This window comes from Lissotriton vulgaris, chromosome 4_1, assembly GCF_964263255.1.
Source record: "Lissotriton vulgaris chromosome 4_1, aLisVul1.2, whole genome shotgun sequence".
Taxonomy (NCBI): Eukaryota; Metazoa; Chordata; class Amphibia; order Caudata; family Salamandridae; genus Lissotriton; species Lissotriton vulgaris.
This window is the reverse complement of record NC_141691.1, coordinates 158804511-158829569: the sequence shown is the minus strand read 5'-3', so window position 1 is coordinate 158829569 and position 25059 is coordinate 158804511.

Below are 25059 nucleotides of genomic sequence, written 5' to 3'. Positions count from 1 at the left end.
GATTTCCAGGTTTGCTAAGTTTTTATCTTGTTGAAGAACTCGGAGTGTTATCTAGGAATATCAGATAGTGACTGCTGCTCTGTCATTGCACTAATTGGTCGCAAAGGAAGTAGCAGAGAGTCATGCTGGAATGTGGCTCTGTTCGTGTGAGGCCAGAGATGACTTTTCAGAAAATCGCACTTGAACGGTTATGCCAATATAGGGAATAAATGGATTTATAGCCGAATAGGGGCATAAGGTCACAGTATCGATCAGGAACCTAGATAAGCACGCAACAAAACAAGATCAATTCTGGGCCCACACACTCAGGCGGACATACGCTGGATATTATACTTTCTACATCATCACATATTGTTGTTGATTCTGCCTGCCCACTGATGTGGTCAGATCATTTTATGATTCCTTTTAGGATCAACAGCAGCATTAGACCCCTAATGGCTGGTCGGGCTTTGAATGGCTTGGTCCTTCAGTCCCTGAAGCTTGCCCTCGTGGTGTTCTGCTGGGTGGATGAAGCTTGACGGTGACACTTTTGGACCAATACAGCAGTTCAAGTTTGTTGTGCTGTGGTAGTCCAATAGGTAGATAAAAACTTGACAATGTATCTCCTGCAACGTGGCGCAGCGGGCCCTTTTGTTCATGAAGCTGACGCTGGTGGTGGTCCACCAGGTAGATGGAAACTTGACAAGGTATTGCCTGCTGATTGGTGCAGAAGTGCCCTCCTTTCCACGAAGCTCGCCCTGGTTGCGGTCTACCAGGCTGGTAAATTTTGACGGCTTCATTGGCCCAAACTCTGGATCCCTGGCACCAGGGCGCCTGGCTGGATGTTATCAATAATCTGCAAATCTACAAATAAGTACGGTGGTGGGGAATCTCTTTAGATCCCTCTACATGGGTCTAGGGATCAGAATGTTCTGGCGTTGTTACCGAACATTTCCTTTGTTTTTTGATTTTCATGACATGGGAAGTGAGTCCCGTGTCCTGTATTGGTGACTGTAACATTTCCCCTCAATGTTGTGCATGACAATGCGATCGGTCTAGTACCACAAATCCATCTTTAGATCTGGCTCCCAAAGTGAGTGATAGGAAAAAAGCTATCCTGGGCAATGGGAGTGGAGTATTTCTCGAATCGCTGGATACTAGGGTATCCGTGGATTCTTACTGGTTCAGATATACATAAAGCTTTTTAAAATGTAACCTCTTCATGCTGAAACTGAGCATCTTTTTCAACTCTAATATCTCCAACGCAAGCAAATGCACTTTCTTCAGTAAAGTGCCAAATTTGGAGTAATTCCGTTCAGCCATTTTTCTGTATTGAATCACATAGGAATTAAAATGACAAATGACACTTTTGTGACCGCATCCACCACTTGACAGAGCAGCATGGCCCCAGAGGTTGTAAAGGAAGCAACGTAGGAACAGGACAGTTTCTTTTTTTCTTGACCTGGCCACTGAGCACAGTTACAACTTTTACCTGCTTCAACTTTTGTGAAATAGTTGCCTTGCAACATCCTTCCTAGACTCCAGTTCTTGGTCTCCAACAAACATGAGTATGCTTGGCCTGCAAAGTCAGGGGCGTAGCTTCCATTGGTAAAGTACGTGAAAAAGAACCAGGGCCCAGAAACCTGAGAATTATTGCTGTATTTCACAGTTCAAACAGCAGCCAGAGGGCCCATGTCCTTCCTTGCGCTCGGGCCCCTGACATACTGGTACCCCACTGCGCAGGCTCTAGGTTTAGCTGTATTTCTATTCTAACCTGTCCTGCTTCCTACAGTTGCTGGACCTGAGCTTTATTTTGGTGTTTGGCCTACGCTGTCCTGAAACAAGCATTTCTGCAACCTGCCAGCAATCACAATATTGGAATCCCAATAAATGATTTCATTGAACTTTTTACATTTAAACTAATGTGTGCTTATGTTGCATCTGCGGCATTAGGTAGCCGCCAAGCGCCCTGGCGCCCTGGGTGCTTCACTGTATATATGTGTGACATTTCAATGCCTTAATTATGACACTTTAGCCCCAATTCTGAGTTGCACGATATTTGCAGGGTGCAAACTCGGCACTCGTAATTTCTGGGAAACTGCAACAACATCTCACCAGTACTGTGCAATTATATTTAGGGCTCCCATTTAAAAAAAAAAAGTTGAAACGTTTTTATTAACATGTTCTAGAAATTGGTACATATTACTGCATATTTTGGTATAGAAATAACACATGACGGTACAAACAGTCTTATACATACTGGTTACATCTACATGTTCTTCAACACAGTTCCCCTGTACGGTTCCAGCATCGCTGCTCTGTGAAGTGGTGGATACAGCATAATCCTAATAGCCCGGATAATTAATCGCAAACATCAGACACCGACTCCACCCTAGGCGGATCACAAATATTGCCTCTGAAGGCATTCCCCTTTCCCCTACCCGTGTCCATTTCTTGGGGCACCCTCTATGCATATACACAACTTTCTCCGCTATCATTGCGCCATCCATGTCACAGCACCACTGGTGTGGGGCTCCCAGTTTGATGCTATTTCTTTTTTTAACATTTCAGTCTGTCTAAATCCATATTTATGTTTTGGCCTTCTTATTGGTATTTACGCATATATATTTTGTGTCTTGAGAAAAAATAGAGCCAGAAAACTGTATATTTATATATTTTAACAATTATTTAACCTATAAACAGGCAGACATACTTTGATGTCTTTCACATTGTGGCAAATTAAACAGCGAAATATTTTTAAAAAATTACACAGAGAGGTAAATATTAAAATTATATAAAAGTATATATTAACATAAACCTGTGTTTAAGGAAATATCATCATATTTTCAATTCCTCATGCAGTCTATCTGCTCAGCTGTTGGCCTGGAATTCATGAATTTATGGAGAGCCTCTCATAATAAGCACTATTTTCTGTATTTTTCTGCTTTTAAAAATAAATACAGACAGGAAGTGCATGGTTTTCTGTTTATATTTACATGTAAAAATCAGTCAAAACAGAAAACTGGAGCCTTAATTATAAATTAACCCTTGGAATGAGGAATAACTGGGAATACCCGGTATACCTGACAGAATTATGCAGGTGTTTCTTATTCAGAGGAGTCTAACACACACCTTTAACACCTGCTCTGGGCAGCTGGTAAATGTGTGCAGGGCCTTCGGCATGGGTCGGTGAGGTGGGAGGTGGAGGGAAGGGTGGCAAAGGAGAAGGAAGATGCTGGCTGATGTGGAGAGTATTACATGCTCTCCCCACGCCCTGCTTGAGGCTCAGGTGAGATCATGAAAATGGGCCTCTTTGCAATGCAACCCTTTCGTAATGTTATATTACTGCCTGGATTTCCAACCTGGTAAAATACGGTCTGTTTTTTCCAGCATGTGTTAAATCCCACTTTCTGGAACAGCAGCCTACCGTATTTTCTGGCGTAAAAGACGACTGGGCATATAAGACGACCCCCTACTTTTACTTTTGAAATATAGGGTTTGGGCTATATTCGCTTGCTTAGTAAATGACACCGGCGTATAAGACGACCCCCAACTTTTGAAAAGATTTTCAAGGGTTAAAAAGTCGTCTTATACGCCAGAAAATACGGTACTCATGATTGAGCTGAGCCACTTCCACAGTGTGGATTCAATTCATAATAAGGTAGTTTGAATGACTCTTTTTCGCTTGGGGCTTAAGAAGTTGTGAAGATGAATCTCTAACAACCTTTTTTTTTTAAACTTATTTTTATTAAAACCGCTTCTACTCCATCGAGGACATGGGACTTACATGTACATTTTATGATCTTATAAGCAATATACCGTCAGTGATGTCAACATGTCCTATCAGGTTTACATACAAGCTCACTATTTCGTGAGTGGTACTCTAACAACCTTATGGAATTGTTATTAAAACACTGGCAGCTTCATGGATTGAAAGCTGATAAGGGTTTTTTTTTTAAGTAAAAGGGGAAAGAAAAAGTGAACCACTGCAAAAGCAGGAGACATTCTGGTGGCCCTCTGAGGAAACCAGCAGTCCCCAGCCACCACACACTCAGCATGCATTTTTTTAAAAAAAAATTAAAACTTTTTATTGTTGCGTCAAAAGTATCACAAATGAAAAGGTAGGTAAACGGGCTGGCTTCAACATTCGGCCAATGCCCGTCAGTTATGCAACTTTTCTTTTTTTTTTTAGTTTAAATTCCCCAGGATTCCACACGAATCAAGTAAAAAGCGTGGAGTGTTTTGCAAAACACATAACAGGTACATAAGAACTGGTAAAAGCAATCCCCGAAACAGCCACCTCCATGCCCCCCTCGCCCCCCCTCTGGTCCTTCCCACCCTCTCCTGATGTGTTGTCACCCACTAGTCATGTCTGGGTTGTATAATACAGTCTATGACATTGCCCCCCCCAGCCACCTCCGTTGGGCCTGCATCACCAAGCAGTTTCTCCGCGGCCCCCACTCAGGTTCTCTGTGGCTTCACTCCAGCCCGTGGTATTGTCTCCACTTTGCCCATACTCTCCGAAACTTTTTTGGGCATCCCCTGGCTTTTTAGGTCACTCTCTCTGCCGCCATGTATAAGTCTAGACCTCTCCTCCATTCCTCTAAATCTGGCGGTTCGGCCGCTCCCCAGTATCGTGCAATGTCTCTCTTTGCCACCACCAAAGCCAGCACTAGAAAGATGATCAGGGGGCGGGTTAGGTCCACTTCGGTTGTTAAACCCAGTAAAGCCAGTTTAGGGTCGCGTGGTAGCGTAGTGCCTAGTATCTCCTCCAATTCTACAAATATATTTTCCCAATACGCTTGTATGATATAGCAACCCCAGAGTGTATGATAGAAGTCGCCCTCCTCCTGATGGCATCTAAGGCAAGCTGTGTCCGTGACCTTCCCCATTTTGAAAACACACTCAGCATGCATGAGTAAAATATGTATATAGCTCAAAACGTATGATGTCACAACAGTCTAGTGCAGAGCTTTCCAAACTGTGTGTCCCTACACAGAACTGAATATTTACAACAAGGGGTGGTGAGGGACAGAGTCTCTGAATTAAGCAGAAAGCTCTCACCCAGTCAAGAGTTCAGGGCTAGATCCAACACCGTTTTTTAGCTCACTGCACCATCCCAGTTTCAGAACCTGGCTGTATGCAAATTAGTCAGACATGAGTCCCTTTCTCACTGCTCCATCAGGATTCAAGCAAGCCGGGCCGAAGAAGGCTGAAATGCCAGAAACCGGTCCCCGGTAGCTTGCCTCCTTTCTGGTGAAGAATTGGCTTGGTAGTTTAGTCTGCCCTGTTCCCATGATGCACTGGGCCAGGGACAGACTGATTTGCATATAGCCAGGTTCTGAGCTGGGATGGGGCAGTGAGATAAATAACGGTGATGGATCAAGCCCTGATCTTTGGACTGGGTAAGAGTGGTCTGTTTAACTCAGACACTCTGTTCATCACCACCCCCTTTTCTAAATCGTTTTTGGCCACTATAGGTGTGGCAGGGTATACTCAGACATGAGTCCCTTTCTCACTGCTCCATCAGGATTCAAGCAAGCCGGGCCGAAGAAGGCTGAAATGCCAGAAACCGGTCCCCGGTAGCTTGTCTCCTTTCTGGTGAAGAATTGGCTTGGTAGTTTAGTCTGCCCTGTTCCCATGATGCACTGGGCCAGGGACAGACTGATTTGCATATAGCCAGGTTCTGAGCTGGGATGGGGCAGTGAGATAAATAACGGTGATGGATCAAGCCCTGATCTTTGGACTGGGTAAGAGTGGTCTCTTTAACTCAGACACTCTGTTCATCACCACCCCCTTTTCTAAATCGTTTTTGGCCACTATAGGTGTGGCAGGGTATACTCAGACATGAGTCCCTTTCTCCCTGCTCCATCAGGATTCAAGCAAGCCGGGCCGAAGAAGGCTGAAATGCCAGAAACCGGTCCCCGGTAGCTTGTCTCCTTTCTGGTGAAGAATTGGCTTGGTAGTTTAGTCTGCCCTGTTCCCATGATGCACTGGGCCAGGGACAGACTGATTTGCATATAGCCAGGTTCTGAGCTGGGATGGGGCAGTGAGATAAATAACGGTGATGGATCAAGCCCTGATCTTTGGACTGGGTAAGAGTGGTCTGTTTAACTCAGACACTCTGTTCATCACCACCCCCTTTTCTAAATCGTTTTTGGCCACTATAGGTGTGGCAGGGTATACTCAGACATGAGTCCCTTTCTCACTGCTCCATCAGGATTCAAGCAAGCCGGGCCGAAGAAGGCTGAAATGCCAGAAACCGGTCCCCGGTAGCTTGTATCCTTTCTGGTGAAGAATTGGCTTGGTAGTTTAGTCTGCCCTGTTCCCATGATGCACTGGGCCAGGGACAGACTGATTTGCATAGAGCCAGGTTCTGAGCTGGGATGGGGCAGTGAGATAAATAACGGTGATGGATCAAGCCCTGATCTTTGGACTGGGTAAGAGTGGTCTGTTTAACTCAGACACTCTGTTCATCACCACCCCCTTTTCTAAATCGTTTTTGGCCACTATAGGTGTGGCAGGGTATACTCAGACATGAGTCCCTTTCTCACTGCTCCATCAGGATTCAAGCAAGCCGGGCCGAAGAAGGCTGAAATGCCAGAAACCGGTCCCCGGTAGCTTGTCTCCTTTCTGGTGAAGAATTGGCTTGGTAGTTTAGTCTGCCCTGTTCCCATGATGCACTGGGCCAGGGACAGACTGATTTGCATATAGCCAGGTTCTGAGCTGGGATGGGGCAGTGAGATAAATAACGGTGATGGATCAAGCCCTGATCTTTGGACTGGGTAAGAGTGGTCTGTTTAACTCAGACACTCTGTTCATCACCACCCCCTTTTCTAAATCGTTTTTGGCCACTATAGGTGTGGCAGGGTATACTCAGACATGAGTCCCTTTCTCACTGCTCCATCAGGATTCAAGCAAGCCGGGCCGAAGAAGGCTGAAATGCCAGAAACCGGTCCCCGGTAGCTTGTCTCCTTTCTGGTGAAGAATTGGCTTGGTAGTTTAGTCTGCCCTGTTCCCATGATGCACTGGGCCAGGGACAGACTGATTTGCATATAGCCAGGTTCTGAGCTGGGATGGGGCAGTGAGATAAATAACGGTGATGGATCAAGCCCTGATCTTTGGACTGGGTAAGAGTGGTCTGTTTAACTCAGACACTCTGTTCATCACCACCCCCTTTTCTAAATCCTACACAGAACTGAGTTGCCTGCAAATGGTTGGTGTGTCGCGGGATGACACCGGTAATAACGGGCACTTAGCACATAACTGCTGCTAATTAAGAGGTATTCCTTTTAAAGCTTTGTTCTCACTATGCCTCATCTATTGAATAGCGTCTCCCAGTAAATGGTCTTTTAAAGACCTGCGAAGTACTCGGTGCGGCTGTGTGTGTGCCCGGGAAGCTGAGGTGGGGTGACAGAGGGTGATAGACAGAGGGTGAAAGACAGAGGGAGATAGAGGGAGGAAGACAGGGGGATAGAGACAGAGAGAGACAGAGGGACGGAGACAGAGAGGGAGGGAAACAGAGATATAGGGAGACAGAGGGAGGGAGAAAGATAGGGAGACAGGGAGGGTGAGAAGGAGGGAGACAGAGGGTGGTAGACAGAGGGACGGAGACAGAGGGAAGTAGACAGAGAGGGAGACAGAGGGTGACAGACAGAGGGAGGAGGGAGACAGAGGGAGGGAGACAGTCAGAGGGAGGGAGGGAGGGAGACAGATAGAAAGAGACAGAGGGAAGGAGACAGACAGAGGGAGGGAGGGAGACAGAGAGAGAAGGAAACCGTGGGAGATAGAGAGAGAGGGAGACAGAGCGAGAGAGACAGAGGGAGGGAGGGAGAAAGAGGGAGACAGAGGGAGGGAGTCAGGGGTAGCCAGAGGGAGGGAGGGAGAGGGAGACAGAGAGAGGGAAACAGAGGGAGACAGACAGAGGGAGACAGAGGGTGACAGACAGAGGGAGGGAAACAGAGGGAGAGAGGGATGGAGGGAGGGAGGGAGGGAGACAGAGGGACAGAGGGAGACTGAGGGACAGAGCGAGAGGGAGGGAAACCGAGGGACGGAAACTGAGAGAGACAGAGAGAGGGAGACAGAGAGCTGGAGACAGAGGGCGACAGACAGAGGGAGACAGACAGAGGGAGGGAGACAGACAGAGAGAGACAGAGGGAGACAGACAGAGGGAGGAGGGCGACAGAGGGAGCGAGACAGATAGAGGGAGATAGAGGAAGGTAGACAGACAGAGGGAGGGAGACAGAGGGAGAGAGAGAGAGGGAGACAGAGGGAGGGAGAGGGAGGGAGACAGAGAGGAGGAGACAGTTAGAGAGAGAGAGATAGAGAGATAAATAGAGAGAGAGAGAGAGAGAGAGAGAGAGAGAGAGAGAGAGAGAGAGAGAGAGAGGGGGGAGACAGACAGAATGAGTGAGACAGAGGGAGACAGAGGGAGGGAGGGAGAGGGAGGGAGAGAGGGAGGGTGAGAGAGAGAGGTAGAGAGAGAGAGATAGAGAGAGGGAGGGAGGGAGAGAGAGAGGGAGGTAGACGGAGAGAGGGAGAGAGAGATAGAGAGATGAAGACAGAGAGCGAGAGAGAGCGAGAGAGATGTGTGTATGCGGGTCTGGTGGCTCCGTGGACGAAGGTATCCGCTGCAGGGGCCTGTGTTCAACCTCTTGGTCTCAAATTTGCTTGAAAATGCACCATTTGCCCACTTTTGTTTAAATATTTTCTTCCAGGGGGAGAAACCCCTTAAGTGTTTCGGGCTCACTCGCTACACTGCCTTACTGTGTCCCAAAATGATGCATCTCCAAAAAGTGTGTCACCAACATGAAAAGTTTGGAAAGCTGTGGTCTAGTGTGTGCACAGAATCCTAAGTCTGTCCTGGATCGCAAGTAAGGTTCTGGACTCCTGGGCCTGTTCTGTGACTTGGAGGGGTGCACCAAGCATGCCCTCATTTTGCTGATATCGAATTACTGTCTTTTTATGGGTTTTACAGCTGGAGTGTGGTGGCCAGACATTTGTTATCTGTGCCCCTAGACTGGAGGCTTATTTGGTCACTCATGTAAAGTTCAGCTTTTATGCTTCACCCAGATCCAATTGCATCTCAAGTGTATGTTGCTCATGTTTGTGTATGTTGCCTGTGTGGCACATGCATTGTTTTTATGAGTGAGCGAGAGCTGTGTTGGTCTGTGGGATTTATTTGGGATATCATTGGGCTTTTCCTGTGCACAATATGGAGGAAGAGACTTAGACACTGAAGTGGGGAGACAAAGTACTTTTAGAAATATGATTAGGCCTTTTGCCGAGAGAAGTTGCTGGTTAGGCTTTCTGTAGTACTTCCATTTGGTAGATGGTGTCTGTGAAAGTTGGGACTGTAGTCTCTGTTGTTCTGAGAGTTAAAGGGACCCCCTTTGTGAGGCCAGTCTTTTATCTTTCAATTGATCACTGCTCAGTGCGGCTGATAACAGCCAGGTGCAGAAAACTCACACCTCTTTGTGACCCTTTTGTGGGTACTTCATGTTGGATTATAACCTACCATGGGAATAATCACTCTACACAAAGCTGTGTCTGAAGAGCAGCCTATAAAGGACACTTAAATGAAAAACCACCCCAAACCGGTTATAAAAGTGCAAACACTGGATCCATATTTCCAGTCTGTTTTGACTGTACAAATGTGGGAGCCACTGAGCCACTTGTTGTCTCAGTTACAAGTTCTGTTTTAGCAAGAAGGGGAGTGCTCCTCAGAGTACTCTGAGGACTTATGCAGCCAGCTTCCCAGAGATGACAGGACATCACCTGAGGTCTTGCCATGCTGGAACTACCTGCTTCTCTAACCTGAAGTGCCTAAAACCCAGTCTGCCTGCTAAGAGAGGGAAGGAACCTACCACGCCTGCAGGAGGGGTCAGAGTCCTGTGACAGTCATAAGCAGCAATTCCCCAGTTCTTTTGAGGTCTTCCAGGAGAATAAAGATGGAGCAGAGCAATCTGTGAGCTCCGGGGGTACAGTCTCTCTGGTATTGTGGTTCCAGCCGAATCGTGAATCTACAGCCAACCTCTCTCCATTTCAAGAAATGTGACTACGGCTAACCTGTGTCAAAAAGTGAAACTGGCTGATCTCAGCACTGTCCCATGACGTGCAGCAGTGGCCGACCATTTTGATGTCACTAAGAAGTCTTCCCATAGCAGTTCTCGCTGGTGTGGCTCAAGAACCTCAACTGCTGCAATCTTCTCCACTGTAATCAAGAAGTGTGCGTGCAGCTGTCCATTGGGCTACTGTGACCCTCCCGCATTTGGTTGGCTCATGTAAGATATCACTGCGTGACCCCAGAAGCAGGTTTAAAGCAGAGAGGGATCTGCCGCATCCCCAGGACCATTTGTGACGCCAAGTACCTGCCTTGGGTTGGGGTCCACGCTGTCGCTGCACCTTCCTGGGCTAATAGAGGTTGCTCCTCCGCACAAAGGGTCTCCTTGTATACACAAGTGGAGATGCATGTTGCCAGTTCTCCACCAGGCACTATTTGAACACAGAGACCTTCAAGGCATGAGGATCTAAAGGGGACTGTACTGAACTGAGTGCTTCTTATGCTGAGCCGGTATAATGTACACCTGACTCTTGATTTGAGGTGCACAGACACACTTATCTCAGGGGGATCTTGCCTCACCATACCCCGCTTAGGAAAAGGGAAGAGGTGGGTGGCATCCCAAGGTGCAGCAGCCATAGCTCTAACTCCTTTAGTTGAGCCTGTTAGTATATCCGGTGAAGTATTCTATTTTAAACATGTGTAATCAAGTACTTCTCTTTTTCACAGTACATCACAGGGTTGGGCAACACGTTATTTCACTGCTAGGTAATTGTTGAGTTCTGAGCCCCTGCATGCCCGTGCCCCTAACCCACCTATCCCCCCCAATCCACCAAATTGGGTCTGACCCAGTGCCTATAGAACTCAAAGAAACATAGCACCATTAAAAAAGAGACAAATAGAATCAAGAAGTTTATCCATCACTCACGAGCCTGAAACCCCCAACCAGTGTAGGAGGAAACAGAAACTACTGAATTCGAACAGGGAATGGCTTTTGAGAGAACGGTACATCCTTTGAATGCCCAGTATTATGACTGCCAGCACAATTAGGCAGCAAACTATTGACTCCATATGGCATATTCTAGGCTGCCAACTTCTTTTTGTACCAGTGGTGCAGTGCTGGCCTAGCAACATGAAGGGGCATCGAGGGCAGGGTCACACCAAAAAGTCCCATCAGCCTCCTGAACTTGCTCCCTTTAGCCAGGCACTCTACTACTTTGAAGAAACTTGTAATGAAGTTCGGATATGAGGCAACCTTGACTACTTCCTGACAGCACATGTTTCAGCACCTTGCCTTTGCTGTTGCACACCAAGCACTACTAACTTGAGGAATTAAAAAGGTCCTTATTGGGAGACTATTTTGCCATCTTTGAAGAGGAAGATGATTGATGCCCGCCCCATGTTGAGATAACCATTACTGCAAAGACTCTCACTAACCAAATAGGGCCTTATTGACCTGGCCACAAAAAAGACTGTGCCAAGCCTGAGCACCAAGATAAAAGAAGCAAGTGATCTGCTAGTCCTGTTTGGGGAACCTGAATATTGTTCTTGCAGAAGAGGCTAAGAACCCTGCCATTACATCCCAATAGGCATTATCTCTCTTAAGGAGCACTACCATAACTAGCTCATACACCGGATTTTGAGTAACCAGGCACTTGTAAAGCACGAGCGAATCACCCCTAAGGGTTTCAAGGCGCTGGGGGCCATCGGGGAGAATAGGTAAGCTATTCCCAAAGTCACATGATGCAGAGCTGATTTGCCATCGGTGCTGGGGATTGAACCATGAGCCCCATGCTCCGGAGTCAGCCGCTCAGGCCGCTGTGCCACACCTCTCCCTGATCCAACAACCTATGATAAGCAGACCACCAAGGTACAGTGACTTTGACTTGGCGATGGCCTAGAGAGAGAACCAGAAGTAAACTGCAGGCACACACAGCACAGTCTCTAGCCCTAGCTTTCCATAACATTCTGATACCATCACTGGCTACCTTGCAAATCATGGCAACCAAGCCAAGAATCACATTTGCTTGTTCAGGCTGAAGACATTTACCACCAGCAACTCACAGATCCTTTTAGATGGTAACTCCATCTGGGTATCATCATAGAAACCCTTGGGGCACCATGGAAAGATCTTTGTGAACATCTGCTCTAGCCATTGACAACTGTGAGAAGGTTACTTCACCCATCTGGTAGCACCACACTGAACGTTCCTTTGAAAGTGCATCACCACTGCCACCTATAGGGCGTCTTCCAACCTGACTGGAGTTGGACCCCTAGCATCATTTCAAAGGCCCAAGAAGCACCCTTGACACTCCAAAGTCACAGCTGACCATTGAAACTAAAGCCTCTGACCCAACAGAGACCTGACACAGTTTCAACATGCCTTTCGCATGCCCTACAGTGTTCCATGAGCAATCAGACAGTGTCTTTACATGGTTCTTGCAATACCCCACATGCAGCACACAGAACATTCAAAAGTAGCCCACATAAATGTCATTGGTGGCACATCCAAGGTGCCTCCACATGTGTGAAACGAACTCAGCTCATCCAGCGAAGGATAACGAAGTTAGAGATGGCCCAGAGAAAGTCGTCAGAAGCTCATCAACAAACATTCAAGGGTCATTAAAGATTGTCTTTGGAGAGTCAAGTGGAGGTTAAGCCTTCCAATCAATGTGAGTTCAACAGTGTTCCAGGCGACTCGTTTGAATTTTGTACACTATCCCAAGCATCAGGAAGGTGCAACAAATCTGAAATCTCCAGACATGATCTTGCATTAATGCCATCAATATATCCTAGACTCTTTCACATCAGCGTTCATGCCTTGCCTCGGTTGCAGCTGGCATTGTTTGCCCTCAAATGTCCTTCTGATTGATTATGAGACCGATAGACTCTCTGTTTTGTTTTTTGTCTCCCCTGTTGAACTTGCTGAGTTTTCTTTGTTTTGGAATAATGTTGTGTCCTCTGCGTAATCACATCCCTCACAGATGTCACCATTCAGGTGATCCTGCAAATAAAAGGGAGCTTGGTGTACTTTCCCTCTCCTGCACTCTGTGTCTGTAACGTTGTTTACTAAAATTTGGGACAAGGGCCCATGATTTTACTGCCTCCTGTGGGAGAGATCTGTGCTTTGTCTAGTCAAAGTTCGTAATAAAAGTTGTTTAGAGGTAAATTCAGTATATTTCACCGAGGCCAGAGAGATCCTCAATAATAATAGCTACCGGATCTAGGATCCGGCTTGTCCCCCCTTTGTTCTCACACTGCTGGCCACGGTACCTTTTGCTTCGGGCCCGGCTCACAGCCAGTGGCAGCCGGCATGGCTCGCAGGTGGGGGGGTGTCGGGTGGGCCTCATGTGCGGGAGTCATGTGGGGAGAGTTGCGCAGGGGTAGGTTGAGTGCGCAATATTGCAAAAATCACAGCCAGGCCCAACTGATCAATCACAACACTGCAATACAGCATTGTAATAGGTAAGCACCCAGGCTCCCCTGACCAATCCCAGTGCTGCAATGCAGCGTTGGGATTGGTCTGAGCGCCATGACACACCGCTCAGCCAGGGGCTGGAGGGGTGGGCATGTTCTCCATGAAGGATGTATGGGATCCAGCATGGAGGACAGCGAAAGTACGCATGACTGTTTTGGGCGGCCCCAGAGGGCAAACCTCTCCTCCCCTGCTCCCACAGCAAGGCAGCAGTGCCCACCCACCCGCCCACAAAGCAGGATGAAGAATAAAATGATAATAATGCAAAGTTATTATCATTTTATGTTTCATGCTTTGCACGGTTCAAAATCAGTGGGGCGATGCTCCTCTGCCATAGCTGAGGAGCCGCCACTCCTCACAGCGCAGTATAAGTACCTCGTCAAGTGACTAGCAATACCCTGATTTGTAGACTCTTATGTGTTCTGCTATCCTGATCATGCCTGTGCTGGTAGATAACCTACACACAGTACATTCAGCAAGCCTGGTCTAGCGTTACTGGGCACAGGATGTTTTTCCAATGGACTGACAAGGTGGGGGGCCAGTTTCACTCCTAGTGGGGTCTGGGTTTGTTACCAAGGAAGTGCTGGTCATGTTACCTGCCTGCAGTGGTTTTGCACTTTAAAAATAAAGGGCATAATTGCAGTGCCCCTGCAGTGCTTTTATACCGCCGGAGTGTCACTTTTATGATGCTCCCGTGCACAGTGTGCCGGCCCATATTTACAAGGCCATGCACAGCCACCCTGCGTGGCTTTTCATGGCCTTGTAAATATGGAGTAGGGCAATGCTTTACTCTGCGTGTAAGGGAAGTTCCATGGGTGTTGCTGTGGGTGTTCCCACACAATACCAATGGTTTTTAATACTGCCCCAGATGTACAACATAGCATAAATCTGGGGCAGCGCAAAAACAAAAGCATTCTCAAAGGAGGCCTAAGGAGGAGAAATGTTTACATTTCTCCTCGTTTTTACTCTTTCCATGTGTGTTGCATTCTAAACACACATAGAACCAGGAAACGCCTTCTTTGATTAGTTTTGGGCAGGAAGGTGTCCCATCCTACATAAAACAATCATCCCAACAACACAGACACACTTGTATCATGGTGCAAGGGTGCCTACATTGGCGCTCGGCCCCAGTTTGTGCAGAAAGGACAGGAATGCGCCATATCATGTAAATAATGCACATTCTTGCTGTTTCTATTGGCGTAGGCAGCGCAGCTAGAAGGCATTCAGAGCTACCCTACACCAAAATATGCCCCAAAGAATGGAAAGCAAATCATTTTAAAGCGTGCTTCAAAAATATTTGGTTTTGCATTTGTGCCCGGCAGGGTCGCCACAAGCAGTGCTGACCTTCATGGCTATTGGGGGAGGTGGGCATCTGAGTGGTCTGTTGTTGCTTGGCTCAGAGAGTCTAGTACATAAATGATAAAGTCTCTTCAAAAAAATAATGTGATTTTTGCAACGCATTTCAGATTAGTATATGGATTTATATGATTGCAGTGAGTGGCAGTTATTAGAAGTGACTGATTCTTTGATCATGAACTTAGAAACATTCATGCCCTCATCACCATCCCGACGATGATGCTATTACAGGACCAAGAGGCAAGCTCTCTTTTTTCCCCTTTACAGGGCAGAGGATGTTATTATAGATAGAATACCATTATATTCTCTTACGTTTGTGCAACACATACCATGAACTGATGTATTTCAAGCTGCTGTCTTGTAAGGATGAAGGAAAGGGAGACACCATGAAATAGTAATTGCCTACGATCCCACAATGTGGTCAAGTGGAAGCCAGGATTGATTCAAGGCTTCTTTTGCAATCCAGGCACTTTTTTTGCAATTCAGCCCCTACATGGTTATCTCTTTCTTTCCCCATTTTAGATCAAAGCTTAATGCTTTGTGGTTATTTGATGTGCTAGATCAGTGCACTATGGTAAATACATCCTGGCTATCCATGCTTCATAAGGATTTGGGGTGTTAGTTTTTCGGAACTGTGAGAATGTAATGCAGTGATGTAGCGTTCAGAAATACATTTCCTGATGTTGTTAGTACACTAGCCATGGGATGTGCTAACTTTTCCATCTTGGGCGATCTGAACCTGCATTTTGATACTCAGTCCAACCCGACGGTGAGCAGTATTCTTGCTGACCTAGAGGCTCTTCAGCTCTCCCAACAGGTATCTCAGCCCACCCATGTAGGGGGACATATTTTGGACCCCTTCTTCACCAACATGGACGAGGCTAGGGTTATGTCCATCTCCCCTCTAGGGTGGACGGATCATTTTTTGGTGACCATTCAGTACCCTTTGCCTGAGACCCCTCCCACTCCATCGGTTAGAAGGGTCTCTAGGCGGCACTGGAATAAACTTAGGCTGGACGACCTGCACCGTCTCCTAGCGGAAGAGCCGCTAGGCCCACTGAATAACGTGGAAACGGGCTATGACCAGTTTTGCACTTGGATCTCCAAGGCATTGGACTCTCTGATTCCCATTGTTTCAAGTAAAGTAAGCACTAGAGAGTCGAGTCCCTGGTATGATAGTGCGCTACGTGCCTTGAAGGGTATTTGTAGATGGGCGGAAAGAGCGTGGCGGAAGTCTTATGGGGCTGATTTGAAAGCCGCATATGTTGCTTCCGTCAAGACTTACCATCGTGCTATCTGTAGAGCTCGCGCGGCATTCTATGCCTCGGAATTCCGCAACAGCTCGAACCCGTCCAAGACCATATTCAAGGCCGTCAAAGATCTCTTGGAGAAAAGGACTTCCTCTGTGGCTGTGGGGTCTATTTCCCACTGCGAGTCCTTGGCTTCCTTTTTCTTGGAGAAGGTCCAGGCTATCTACCGGGCCTTCCCCAGTACGGGGACTGACTTGGGAGTCCTAGATGGGGTTCGAGGCCACTTTACCCTGCACTATTTTCCTCCACTACTCTTGGAGGGGTTTAATAAGTTTGCTTCGCAGATTAAATCTGGCTCTCCGTCGGATCCAGTAAGACCCAATCTTTTTTGAGAACAGTCCTTTTTGAGGCGCTCGGCAGTGTGTTATCTAGTTAATCTCTCACTGGACTCAGGTGTGGTTCCAACTAAATGGAAGCAGGCGGTGGTTTCTCCAATCATTAAGAAGCCTTCGTTGGACCCCTCGAAACCCGAAAGCTATCGCCCCATTTCATTGTTACCCTGGCCGGCGAAGATTGCGGAGGCTCATGTCAACCTGGCCTTGTCAGAACATCTTACCCGGACCAATGCCTTAGACCCTACGCAGAATGGTTTTCGTGCTGGGCACAGAACGGAAACAGCCCTTCTTGCCATGGCAGAGCACCTACGAGCGGTGCTGGATGCTGGTCAGACGGCGGCGCTGGTATTATTAGACCTCAGCGCCGCCTTTGACACTGTTTCCCACAGCATTCTGTTGCACCGGCTAGAGGAGATCGGCGTTGGGGGGCAGGCTTTACAGTGGTTCCGCTCCTTCCTCGACAATCGTTCCTTCTGTGTGGCTATCCCTCCCTTCAAGTCCAAATTCCAGCCTCTGGCCATGGGGGTTCCGCAAGGATCCTCGCTGAGCCCCACGTTATTCAATCTGTACGTGAGACCGCTGGCTGAGGTCGCTAGGCAGTGGGGCCTGACCTTGGTGTCATATGCCGATGACACTCAGCTGGCAGGTTACTCTCAGTGGGGATGCGGAACAAGACGCCCCAGGTTTCAGAATGGACTGAAGGCGGTGGCCAGCTGGCTGACGGCGAACTGTCCACAGTGTAAAAAACTTTTTGGCATAATATCAACACAATGGGAGGGAGAAACTGCACAAAGGAACTACAACTCAAATGGAATTAAAAAACACAGTATCATTTAATAAGTATGTCAAAATTCATATTAAAAACAATTCGTGAGACACATAAATGCAACTCAATAATACAAAGCAATAATACACAGAACAGGCTAAATAATATTTACATAATACATACAAAATACATCTATTAAAATAACTATTGTGACGGTGGCAATCTATATAGTTCGACGCGCGTTTCGGCGTTAAAGAAAACGCCTTCTTCAGGAGCCACAAGTAAAATCTGAAAAACATTTAGTTCACAGTTAATTAAAAAATACAAATATTCAAGATCTAATCAAAAAATACATTAAAAAATAACATAAAAATCACTGAAATATTGAAACTAAAAATATCAACAAATAATAACAAAAAACAGAACCTTAGTGCCAGTGACTCCCTGCATGTGAAGCTGGTGGAATTCAGCTACACAAGTTACAAACTAGTAATAATACTTAAGCAGTAGTAGTGAATGGAGGACGATTTCACTTTATGGAGGATACCAAAAGTGTGGACCAAAGGAGCTGTAAAGGGTGGTGGACCAAAGTAATAGATAGCCTCTTACTCCAGGGTATGGTCCAATACCAAAAAGAGTGAGGAGGTATCACCTACCACTAGAACTAATGGAGTGGAAGTCTTGTATAACAACTTAAACTTAACGGCAAGCAAGATTTTTAGATGGTAAATTTATGCATCTGTTGTCAGATTAATGCAACCATGAGTCGGGGAACCCTTTCCTGCACAGCTGTATATTATATGATATATACCTCTAACTGATTAAACTATTCTGCGAAAAAACTAGTGACCATGATGGACTCAGTAGTAATTAGGGAGGTTTATACAGTACAAAGTTAATAAACCTACTTTGAAGATGCGTTAAGTCATGTATTCAGGTATGTTCAATCAAGACTAATATTTAACAAAGACAGAACATGTCCATAATGACTGCGGATATGTCTGTGTAAGGCTGCACGTATACACTGTTGTGAATTAAGATTCAAGCAAAAAAGATTTTAAAAAAAAAATAAAATATACACTTTATTGTAGGGTGCACCTTTTGTTTAAATTATGCTTACCAAAATATGCGATGGCCAGATTATTGCAAACACTGAAGTCTTGTTGGGGTGAGCTCTAATAAGTCCTGATACCCCACCGACTTGATTCCTTACTGCTTATCTTAAAAACTGAGACACAAAACAAGAGCGGATGTTCTTATTACAACATGGTAAAACCAAGGAAGCTGGTCATTTAAAAATTAATACCTTGCTACAATTTGATCCCTATTGTTAAATAGAAATATCAACGCACGTGGCTAATCAGTAGTTCAGAACTTTTACCTGATGCGAGTTCTACATAGGAACCGATAAACTTGCCATATTACAAGATGACCTACCGGTTATCAGATCAAAGAATCGGAGAAAGCATGTTTGTATTCTTCGAACCCACAGGAAAAGATATCAGGGGTATGCAGTCAATAAAATGTTCACTTCGAAACCGATTCTACGAAATGTTCTTTAAAATGCTGAAATTAAAGCGGTAAGAATAGAGCGGTCAATGCCCAAGCATCAAGTGAACAAGAGACATCAATCATGCGCGACATAAAAAATCGGTGCACTTCGAACTTAAATAGAAACGTTCGACATAGCATAGCTCATTTTCACTCTTACCAGAAGCAGGAAAGCATGAATGCTGCCGAGTTCTTATGGTTAAGATGAAGAGCGGCTGGAGTGTGCCGGCGCGATAGGGCTGTGGGAGGATATATCACCACGCTTAGTTTGCACTTCTGGGAGTAATGAGATTAGAAAGAAGGGAACTATATTAGTTGGAACGTCGCTTTTAAGACGTCTAATTATATTGCGGTTGGAGCGGGAGATTGCACCTCAAGCTTACCGGGAATAGAAAGTATCTGTGCCGTGTAGATCAACCTGCGGGAGCCGCATACAGGATAGCCGCTGGCGTCCCGCAGCCGTTGAGAAGGTGAAAACGACTCAAATTGATGACGTGTGTCTTTTTATATGGGGGCCAATCGTTTTGCTTAGTGCGTGACTACGCTAAGTGAAGGTACGCCCATGGAAAGAAACTCCCTGTAATATGGAGATACAGAAGCCGAGTGGGAGACTGAATCATATGGTAGAACCGCCTATTGGGTGACGTGTGTATAGTACCCACAGTGTTGTTTAAATGCCCCTCACACACCAACAGGCCCCTTGGTGTCATGCTTCATCATCGGGGCCTTCGCACCCCTCTACGGGATGCGGCGTGCTACGACTCGCGAATACGCAGGAGCACTTGAAGTGGACTATGTGTGGGGGTGTGTGTATATTACAAAAGTGTGAGTGAGGTGAGGTGAACAAAAAAGTGAATGGTTAAAAAATACCTGGCACGTGGGAGGAAAAAATACTTTATTTAAATCCCCGGCTGGTATTATTAAAACAAAAGTGCAGGGCGTGGTTTGAATAGATACATATTATGGTATCCAGACCACTGTATCAAGATGTCAACATGTTTCGGAGGTCACAGCCCCCTTCTTCAGGACAAGGGTTAATGCACTTACCCTCCCCTTACTCACATGTAAAATGTAAAAGTGTTTTAAAAAAATTACCACAATGTGTAATGTTCCTAACAATGTTTTTATGTTAGTGAATGTCGTTGCGCCCAATTGGCGTAAGAACCTGTGGAAACAAAATCATAGATAAACATACAAATCTATATTTCACAAGCAACTGGAGAAGAAACAAGCTGCTCTGAAAAATATCGGGGTGAACCAAAAATAATGGGACCCTGAAAAAGAAAAACACAAGGACACTACATACAAACAAACACACACAACACCAAAATTACTCTCTGCTCAGATGGAAGGAGAGCAAACATAAAGAAAGAAAAGTCTTACTTAAAGTTCCCAACTACAGGACTTCATGAGCCTAAGCGTATATTGGGGAATCCTTCCTTTCTAATCAGAAACAACCTATAAAACATTAATGTCAGGGGTTCAGTTGGGAGATATGATATCAAATGCACCAAAAGTACAGAAACCGACTGCTTCTCTTTGTGGTCAATAACTCACGGTTACTGCAACAGCTAATCGCCTGCCTTCCCTCAACGCGGCTCCGATGAAGTGAGCTACGATACATTCAAGGCCCTTAATACTGTCTCAGTAGATAATTAGTGCTCGTAAATTGGTTAATGCAACCCGGGGGAATGCCCAAATACGGAGATAAAACTCTCCGAGCGTCCGGTGTTGCGCTCGCGCTTCCCACTATCTCGACGCGCATGCGCAAACCTGCTCTAGCGGCACGCATGCGCGGTCAAACGAGGTTACCGCGCATGCGTCGATGGAGACGCTATGTTGTTAAACCGGAGCAATCGGTTTACAATCAAAGCCTATGATAGTTACTGAACAGCGCCTCGGTGATGAAAATGAGACCACGCATTCAACAACTAGCAGCCTATAATAGCTAAGAATAGGCGCCTGGGTGGAAAATAAACTTTATATTAGATAGTTTGAAGGACAACAGTCTTTAGGTTTTTTGAAAGGGCTCAAGGGATGGTAGTTGTCTTACAGGCACAGAAGGCTCTTCTATCAGGGGGAAATCAAGAGGGAAGGTCCTCCCTGATAGGTGACACATATTAATGGTGAAATGACCCAATAGGACCCCACCTTCATGTTAGTTAGGTGTAACCCCAAGTATACATCAGCTGTCAATGATCAGGTAGGGGTTTATCTGAGAAGGTTCCACGGAATAGAATCGTTGAGCCCAGTGGTACCACTCACGCCGCATCCCGTAGAGGGGTGCGAAGGCCCCGATGATGAAGCATGACACCAAGGGGCCTGTTGGTGTGTGAGGGGCATTTAAACAACACTGTGTGTTCCCCATCACTCTAGGGATCACTATCACTCTGAGTGGATTCCACTTTGTTTATTCATATGACCCGGGAGACTGAATCCACTGACTCTCTCTCTCCCCCTCTTGTTATAATTTGTTTATAGACAGCGTGCAGCTGTGGGAGTCCCCTTCTCTCTTTTCTCTTTGGACCTACACGCACACCTATTCACACACAACACCTTTGTTTTTTGATAACCTTCCTGCTCTCCTCACCTGACAACATGGAGGACGAACATGGACTGACCTTTAGCGAGGATGACTTTGACCGCATTCTAGCAGATGACAAACCTTTTGAAGGCCTCAGTAACAGCGACCCAGGTCCTGCTGTAGCGGACTGGGATGAGCTAATGAATATCCGCAAAACCCAAATCAGGACAGCCCTTCATGGCTTACTGATGAGAGAGTATTTGAGAAACAAAATGGCCCCACAAGGTTTATTGGTCAAAACAGAACCATTTATCTTTCAGGATGACCTTGTTTTTAAAAAAGCATGGTCACTCATCTCATGGCACTGCACCAGGGATTGGTTGGTACTCATAGTCCAAACCGCTGCAAGGAAGTCAGTGGAGTTAAAAGTAGAGATCCAAAGACTTGAAGTACAGCTGAAAGCCTTCATTTCACCAGCGGATCTTAAAAAGGGCTTAGAGGAACTAAACCAACAAATGAAAGAATTTGAGACTGGCTTGAAACAAAGCAAATTCAATAAATTGAAAAAAGACAAAGATCGATTTACCCCTGAGAGAGCCTACCCTTACACTCGAGCCGATTATGTCATGAAGGATAACATGAGTGATACGGATAGTGTCAACTCAGATGGCAGCAACTCAAGTAACAAATCAGGAGGCTTCCAGCAAAAAAAACAGAGAGGCGGTTTTCGTCAACAAAGAGCCCAATTTCCTCGCCAAAGAGGCTGGCGAGGTTTTCAAGGACCTCAATTCAACCCTTATCAGCCCCCGTTTCAATTCCCACAATACCAGTTTGTCCCACCCCAGATGGGACAAATGTACCCTCAGTGGGTTCCAGACCAAACTAATGCCCCCCAGAATCAGCAACCTTTTTTATCCTGGGGCCAAGGATCCCGCAGAGGGCGGAACAAGAAGGGCAACAACGTGAATTGGCATTCCACAGAGGAGTCAGACCCACGTGTATTAACGAGGAGCATGACAGCGAATCAGGCGTCGACGAGCAACAGGGGAACCTAGTTATCAACATTACCCCCTGGCCCCTCACTGATTCACAAAAAGAGGTACTGAATAAAGGCCTGGGATATGTCCCCACTAATAAACCAGACATTTTCCTATTACACAAGGAAATGCAGGAATTTATCAGGACTATAAAACTACGAGCATTCTTTAAGGACAAGGAACCATCCACAGAGACTTCTGACACCGGTTTAAAACCCAAGTCAACCTTCACACCATTAGACAACCAACTTCCGGTTGAGGTACTGGCCTTTGAAAAGGCCATGATGCAGGAATTGAAGTGTTTAGAAAACAGACAAAGGGTCTTTCAGAACATGACCAGAGCAGAGAATGAGGCCATCACGGAACTGAGGATAAACAAAAACCTCGTTATAAAACCCGCGGACATGGGCGGGGCAGTGGTTATCCAAACAACCACAGCTTATGACATGGAATGCAGAAGGCTTCTCTCTGATAACAGGAACTATCAAATACTTACAGAAGACCCTACGGAATCATTAAGAGTCCAGATAGGTGGCATGGTGGAAGAGGCACTTGCACACGACTGGATTACTAAGAAGGAGTCGGAGTTCCTGACACAGAGGAACCCACGCATCCCATACTTCTACACCATACCTAAGGTGCACAAGAACCTGGAAAACCCCCCAGGTCGCCCCATTGTTTCCGGAATCTCATCCATTCTGGAACCATTATCTAAGTTCGCAGACGCCTTTTTGAGACCCATTGTACAAGCCACTGACACTTATTTACGGGACACTAAAGCAGTACTTCAACTGTTGAATAACCATACCTTCGATCCAACTTCTCAGATGCTGCTCAGTCTAGATGTGGAGAGCCTCTATACGAGTCTCCCTCATGATGAGACCATCCAAATCATTGAGGAGGTACTGCATTCTACTAATTGGGAATACCACACCCCACGGAATGTAGTAATGGAGTGCATCTCTTTGGCACTTACGAAAAACTTTTTCGAATATGAGGGCACTCTCTTTTGGCAGAAACATGGGACCAGTATGGGCAGCACATTTGCCCCAAGTCTGGCCGGACTGTATGTCCACCATTTGGAATCTGCAAAAATCCTACATCCAAACAATCCGTACAGGGCGAGGATTCGCACCTGGCGTAGGTACATTGATGATATCCTGGTTATCTGGGAAGGAGACGAAACCACGATAACCGAGTTCATCAATTGGCTGAACAATCAAAATGCCTTTTTGAAATTCACTCATCAAGCATCGAATACCAGCATGGTCTTCCTGGATTTAAATATCTACCACGAGGCTGGCATTTTAAAAACAGAAACTCACTTTAAACCAACGGCTAGGAACTGTCTCCTCAGATTCGACAGCTTTCATCCACGTCATCTGAGAGAGAACCTTCCCTATGGACAGTTCCTACGCCTTCGGCGGAATTGTAGTGATGTTGCCAGATATAAAACCCAGGCCAAGGATCTCAGTGTAAAACTGAGACAGAGGAAATATCCGGAGACTGTGATTAAAAAGGCTGTCAAAAGAGCACGCAATAACAACCGTGAGGCCCTCCTGGAGGATAACCCACGAAGAGATGACGCCGCGAACAGGACAGTTTGTGTCACTACATACAGTCCGGTCAGCAACCAAGTGACAAAATTGGTCAATAAACATTGGCGTACTTTAACGAGTGGTGGCCTGACTCTGGAGAAACCCCTCTTTGCACATAGAAGGGGAAGGAACTTGAGAGACATGCTTGTTCACACAAGACCACCCCCTCCTAAAAGGGATCAGACTAGGCTGCAGGGCGTACATGGGCACCACCCGTGTGGCAACTGCAATAACTGCCATCTCACAAAAAAGAGCCAAAATTTAACCTTTGCCAATGGGACACAATGGGAACAACGTGCATTTACGAACTGCAACAGTAAAAATGTTGTTTACCTAATTACATGTCCATGTGGAAAAGAATATGTGGGGATGACCACCAGACCTGTGAGAGTAAGACTGAATGAACATAAAAGTAACATCAGGTGTAAGAAGCTCACAACCAAGATGTCAACCCACTTCATCGAATATCAACACTGTGTGAATGAGTTACAGTGGTCAATAATAGAACAGTTACCCTCAGAGGTGGGTCTCTTGGAAAAAGAGCAACGGTGGGTGTTCCGGTTGGGAACCGACACCACTGGGCTCAACGATTCTATTCCGTGGAACCTTCTCAGATAAACCCCTACCTGATCATTGACAGCTGATGTATACTTGGGGTTACACCTAACTAACATGAAGGTGGGGTCCTATTGGGTCATTTCACCATTAATATGTGTCACCTATCAGGGAGGACCTTCCCTCTTGATTTCCCCCTGATAGAAGAGCCTTCTGTGCCTGTAAGACAACTACCATCCCTTGAGCCCTTTCAAAAAACCTAAAGACTGTTGTCCTTCAAACTATCTAATATAAAGTTTATTTTCCACCCAGGCGCCTATTCTTAGCTATTATAGGCTGCTAGTTGTTGAATGCGTGGTCTCATTTTCATCACCGAGGCGCTGTTCAGTAACTATCATAGGCTTTGATTGTAAACCGATTGCTCCGGTTTAACAACATAGCGTCTCCATCGACGCATGCGCGGTAACCTCGTTTGACCGCGCATGCGTGCCGCTAGAGCAGGTTTGCGCATGC